This window comes from Brassica oleracea, chromosome C6 (genome assembly GCF_000695525.1).
Source record: "Brassica oleracea var. oleracea cultivar TO1000 chromosome C6, BOL, whole genome shotgun sequence".
Taxonomy (NCBI): Eukaryota; Viridiplantae; Streptophyta; class Magnoliopsida; order Brassicales; family Brassicaceae; genus Brassica; species Brassica oleracea.
The window spans coordinates 15,949,293-15,956,247 of NC_027753.1; positions in this window are offsets into that span (position 1 = coordinate 15,949,293).

Here is a 6,955-nt window from a genome sequence, read left to right on the forward strand (position 1 = left end):
ACAAGTAAATTAAATTAAATCACTAGACTGGTAACTGAACTGGAAAAGCTTTGTTATTTGGACCAGGTTTAACTTAGTTTGATTAAATTTATTTATAGAATAAAAACTACTACAGGATCTAAATGTTTTTGTCATTTATCTTCTACAAATTTGACGAATATAGTAAAATTAAATTATTAAAGTTACCAAAACATAGTTATGAAATAAAATTTAAATACAAATTAAATGAAATAAATCAGAAAAAAATATCTAAAAAATTTATTGTATCCTAATCCGCTAGATCTATGATTTCATTACCGTATTCATATGATTTTTGGATATCCGACTTTAGGATATCTTTCTAGATATTGAAATATCCACTTGTATTCAAATCTGCAAAAAAATATATTTTAACAATATTAAATTGTTGAAAATAATTCAAAACTATATATTAATTCAATGTTTATATATGTCAATATAATATTATAAAATTTATATTTTATTAGTTTTATATATAAAACCAATTATAAATAAATTTTAAAATCTTAACATATTTAAAAGTTTAGATCTAGATCTCGGATAACAATTCCAACCCTGATCACAAGAAAATAAATTAGAATTATCATAATAATCATAATCTTAACAGTTGGCTTTCATTTTCTAAATGTCAAATAAAAACACACATATCAAATTATGTATAACTTTTTTTTTTTGAGCTTTCTTCTCTTAAGTTTTGATGTCATGAAGCTCAAATCTCTTATGGGATAGACCCCATGAAAGAAGAGAAACTTCTTTAACAACTACTAGAGTTTTGACATGTGCGCCCACACAGATGTTTCTTTATATTTTTATATTGATCAATATTTTCTTATATATATGGTAATATATAATTTAACCTTTTCATAAGACATATATTGGTCTAATACGACAGGTATACAGAACACACTTTTTGTTTATATCCAATAAATTTAATTATGGTTTGTTTTATATTTTTATTTAATTGGATTTGCATTGGACTAATAGTTATATAAAACATGCATGAAATAGCATATTTAAAATAATTTTATATTTAATATATCTTTTGCATAATTAATAATTGCTTTATATTTTAGTTATTAGAAAAAGAAATCCTAAAATACATTAACTACTCAATTTTGAGACACAATATTCTCTATTTTCTTAACTTGGAACATATAGCTAAAGAAAATATTAAATGCAATACCTAAACAAAGTTTTTTTCCAAATAAAGCAGTCTATGAAAATTTCTGTAAGTAACGTTTGTTGAATGTCAATAATAATTTTATATAACAAATGGGTTTAAGTTTTAGTGCTACAAATTTTAGTAATTTATCAAAAATGCATGTAATTTAATATGGAAATATTTTGGTCCACATGTTTTTAATGTTTTGGTGCACATGATTAGTTGTTAAGTGAATATTTTGATTACTATATGAACTATAAACCAATCGTATAGTCGAGACAAATATGGTGTTAAGTTAAATGTTATCGTATTATACGATTGATTTGAATTCATATGAGAAAATCAGTCTTCGATAATTTTATCGTAAAGTTTCAACGGCAACTCCAATTGAGACGAAACAAGAGCCAATTTGATCAGGGCCCGAAGGAGTATCTAAGTGCTGGTTAACCAGAACCGGTCCAGATTGCCCGATGGCAAGTCGGACAGGGTTTATCCAACTCGTCCTATGGCGAGTTAGATGTGGATCATCCAACTTGCCATCAGGCGAGTTGGATTGGTCGATCGAACTCGCCTGATGGCGAGTTGGATGAGGTTCGTGCAATTCGCCGTTGGGCGAGTTGGATCGGTCGATCTAAACTGAGACGGTTCGCGTGTTGATGCGGCCGTTGCTCGGGAGTTTTCTACTTAGGACTTTTCTGAAATTATTTCGAGAAATTTTCCTTAAGAGATGCAATTTTGGACATTGATTTTGAGATTACCGTTTTCGACCCCAACATTTAGAACAGAAGATGCAGCCTCATCCTTAATGGAGGCAACTGTACCAATGTGGCGAGTTCAACATTGGTGAAGAAGCTTGGTTTGGATACAAAGAAGCATCCTAGACCTTACAAGCTTCAATAGTTGACAAACAATGGAGAAATGGAAGTGACCAAACAGGTGGTGGTGTCTCTTTCCGTTGGATGCTATTAAGATGAACTTCTTTGTGATGCTTTCCCATGGAACCCAGTCACATTATTCTAGCAAGGACATGGAAATATGATCGCCAAAGTCACCTACAAAGGACTCACAAACTGGTATTCATTCTTTCTTAAGGGTCAGAAGATTTCCTTGATTTCTTTATCTTCATTGGAAGCTCAACAAGATAAGCAGCACTTGAGAAAGAAGAATATAAGCAGGCTGCTAGTAAACCCGTGAAGCCACACACCTTTCTCATAAACTCCTTGAAAGTTATGTGTTCACTTCCCTCTTCTCAGTCTGATTTTGTGCTTGAAAATACACAGGCTTGTGATAAACTTACCAATTTTAAACCCGTACAGCCGAGCGGTCTTGTTTCTTTTTCAAAAGGCATAAACAAAAACTCAGCAAACGAAGCTCAAAAGAGTTTACCGCAAGATAAAATGTCGGAGCAGCCGACCAGCTTTGAACCAAGCAATTCCTCAACCGATCCGTTATGAAAATCAAAATCACAAGAATTGAATAGGATAAATCCTAGTTTGTTTTTTCTGCTCAACATGAAAACGTGTTGGTTGAAAGCTTTTCTAAGCTAGAACAAGTCTTTACATGGTTTCACAATGTTTTGCCTAAACATAGATCATTCGATGATTAGTTTGCATATAGATATGCATTGAAAGAACTTTGTAATAGGAAATTTCATGAACTAAGGCTGCTTAGACAAGGGAACGAGTGTGATTTCGTGCAAGTTGAAAAGGTTTCCACTACAATTCAAGTAAAGTCTGATTTATTTCAATGGAGATTACAACTTATTTATAAGATTGCTAGTCCAAAAAACTAGACATAATAAATTTCCTTGAAATCAAGCAAAGACTAAGCTAAAAACAATGCAACTAAATGTGTATTAAACATCTCTTGGCCTTCTTTGTCTGATTTACTCCAATTTTTGGCACTCTTTCTTTACCAGAAAATAAAGCTAGTATTTTGGGTCAGTCTTGGACTTGTAACACCTCCAAATGGGATGGACCATATAATAACATATCCAATGGATATTTCATTGCTTTCCATGTCCAGAACATCATATATAAGCCCAATGAGTGTATCTTTGATGGCTGAAGACACCATTTTAAAATTGATCCAGTGAAATAGTGTATTGCCTTTTATTATTATTTTTCTTTGATGCTTCCCGTGATCGTACTAACATACAAGGTAATCGAGGTGCAGGAAGTAGAGACTATAAACTGCAAGACATGTGTCAAGTGTGGGGATCAAGAGCCCAATAATGCCCTTCACTCAAAAACATATTACTTCTATAAACTATCACAAGATCAGAAAGCCTCGGTTCAAAAAAAAAAACAAAACTATCACAAGATCACGCTTTCTACAGTTTTTACAACCTATAAATGCTTTAATTTTCTATCTATCTACCTCCTATCGTTTTTCCTATATATTTCGAGACGGATTTTATCTAATAAAACTATGAGTTCGTTTTTAATCATACATAACTCTTTTTATAAGTCGTTATATTTTGGGTTGGCTATGAAAACCACCTCTTGTTTGAGCAAGGCATGTTAGTTTGTACATCCAGATGGTGCATCTAGATGTTTTATTCAGACGATTCATCTAGGTATTGTTCGTTTCTTCATTTCGTCCATGCAACCAGATAAATCATCTGAATGCAACTATGTTTGTTTGCTTTTCATTTTTTAATTTGCATCTGCATCCAGGTGGACTTGTTAATAAAATGACTAAAATATATTTTTTTATGTTTCGGCGGAAAAATAGCATTTTTACGGTTTTGGCGGAAAATATTTTTGTGGTTTTTGAGGAAAAATGTGTTTTTGACGAAGAAGTGCATTTTTGTGGTTTTGGCGAAAAAATACGTTTTTATGGTTTGGCGGAAAATACATTTTTGCAGTTTTGGCAAAAAATTTGTTTTTGACGAAAAAGTGCGTTTTGTGGGTTTGACGGGGAAATTTTTTTTTGTGATTTTGGCGGGAAAATGCATTTTTGCGGTTTTAGCGGGAAATGTGCATTTTTGCGTTTTTGACGGGAAAAGTGCATTTTTTACGTTTTTGGCGGAAAATATTTTTTGTGGTTTCGGCGGAAAAATACGCTTTTCCAGTTTTGGCGGGAAAATGCGTTTTTCCGGTTTTGGCAGGAAAATATGTTTTTCAAGTTTTGGCGGGAAAATGCGTTTTTCCGGTTTTGGCAGGAAAATATGTTTTTCAAGTTTTGGCGGGAAAATGCGTTTTTCCAGTTTTGGCGGGAAAATATGTTTTTTCGGTTTTGCCGGGAAAATATGTTTTTCTGGTTTTGGCGGAAAAATGTGTTTTCCGGTTTCAGCGGAAAAATGTGTTTTTCCGGTTTTGGCGGGAAAATTGTGTTTTTCCGGTTTTGACGAGAAAATGCTTTTTGCGGGTTTGGCCGGAAAATGCTTTTTGCGGGTTTGGCCGGAAAATACTTTTTGGGGGGTTTGACGGGAATATGCGTTTTTGGGTTTTGGCGGAAAAATGCGTTTTTAATGTGGTTTTACTGGTTTGGCCGAAATGTGTGTTTTTATGGAAATGTGTGTTTACGTTTTTTGAGGAAAGACACATTTTGCGGTTTTGGCGGGAAAGTGTTTTTCAGTTTTTGCGAAAAAATGTATTTTTCGGTTCTGGCGGAAAAATGTATTTGCAAAAAAATAGAATTTACGGTTTGAAAATAATATTTTGATTTTAAAAGGTCATTTTTGTCATTTATCATTTTGGACTGAACTAGATGCATCTGCATCCAGATGCACCATCAAGACTCACCTTCATTTAGGTGAGAATTTGAGATGAGTTTTTAAAAATTCAGGTGGGTGATCCATCTGGATGTAGCATTATAATGCACAAAACGAACATTGATTTGCATCTTCACCTAGATGGATCACCTGGGTGAGCAAACTAACTGCACCCAAGAGAAATGACCGGTGAGTGTCAAAAAAAACTTCATATAAATAAACTACATTTCCTGAGAGATAACTAGTTACATTAGTCAACTACATAGAAAAAATATGATATTTATTGAAACTGAGGACAACCTTTGTATGAAAAGTATCAAAAGAAAATTTTCTTAATATTATAATATTTAAATATTTCAATGAATCTGATGATATTATACTAAAATGTGTCCCTATCAAATCAAAAAGTGCAAAGTAAAAATTTGAAGTTATTAAATAGTACTGAATGCTATGATATATATATAATACATTTCTTTGCTAGAACTGTTATAATATCATATACAACTCATTTCCATGCTAGAATGGGTTGAAATAAACATTGTATTTAATTTTTTTTTAAACTCCATGGAATAATATCTGAACAAATGAAACGGTGATACAAAATATGAGAGATACTATACCTTCAAACAGAGATTATAAAACAAAATATTGCTATGATACAAAATTACTTCCACTTAGATATTATACCTTCAAATTTTGTGTCCAAAAATGAAAATAAATAACAAACCTAATTCTACCATGAAGAAACTACATACTCAAACTTATAAATAGAGATGCAAGTTCACAAGGTGACACATTCAAACCTATAGATTAAAAATAAATTAGAAGAAAGATGGGTAAAATTTTGAGCATGGTATGGATAATGATGATGATACTAGCGGTAGTTGTGATCGCAGGTGAAGCAAAATCAAGGGCGGAATGTAATAGGATTTGCATTCCTCATTGCAAACCTTATGCAACAGGAAAAGAATGTTCTGACTGTCATAAAAAGTGTTTTCAGTCTCCACCTTTTGTGAAGACAAAGATTCAAAAAAATCAACTCAACAACAAAAAAAGTTAACATGTTTAACTAATCTATAAAAAATATTATAATTGTATCGATGCAAACTGAATCCAGACTTCTTGCTTTCAGTGATTATGTATTATCCTTTTTTTTTTTTTTTTGGTGAAAAATTATGTATTATCCTTTTTATAATAAGATAGGAACATTGATCCTTACTCTGAATCTGATGCAGGTATAGCCTTTTTAGTAAACCTTTAACCATATAAATAGACTCGCCAGCGCGGATATGAATTTTCAGTTTTTAATTATTTATTTTATTAAATGATGTATTTGTAATATTCGTTCATATTATATTCATTAATAAATATTTTTTTTGCATCTTAAACTATCTATTTTTTTACGAATGTGTGATATCATATAAAAAATATAAAAAAATGAGTATAGAGTTAATTAGATAATTTTAAAAACAAAAATTTTTCTGTCGTGTGCGATATCATATAAATAATGATCCGCCCAGTTAACAAAACTCATGATTATTTTATGTGTAATTTTTTTTTATTTTGACCATTTCCTTAAAACTATATTAAATTTTACATATTTTAATTAGAATATTTTTTATCCTAAAATATGATAAGTTTTGATGTAAACGAAAACTCAAATTATGTCAAAAATAATGATATTCAATGATAATAACAATTTTAACTGATTATTTTTTAAAAAATACAATTACAAAAATAATGTTTGAAAGAAAATTCATTTATCTTTCAAATATGAAATGAAAATATTATAATTAAATAATAAAAAAATATAAATAAAAACCATAAATTTAGCAAATGACAACTGAGTTATATTATGCTAAAATTTTCTTTCTAACAATTTATCAAATGACAAATGAGTTATGAGCAAATAAAACCATATAATTTTTAACAACATAGACATTCTTAAATATTTTTTGAATAAATAATTATTTTTAAATTTAATCAACTGAAAATAATATCCGTACAATTGTATGAGTCAAATTCTACTTTTATTGATGCATGTTATATATTAATGT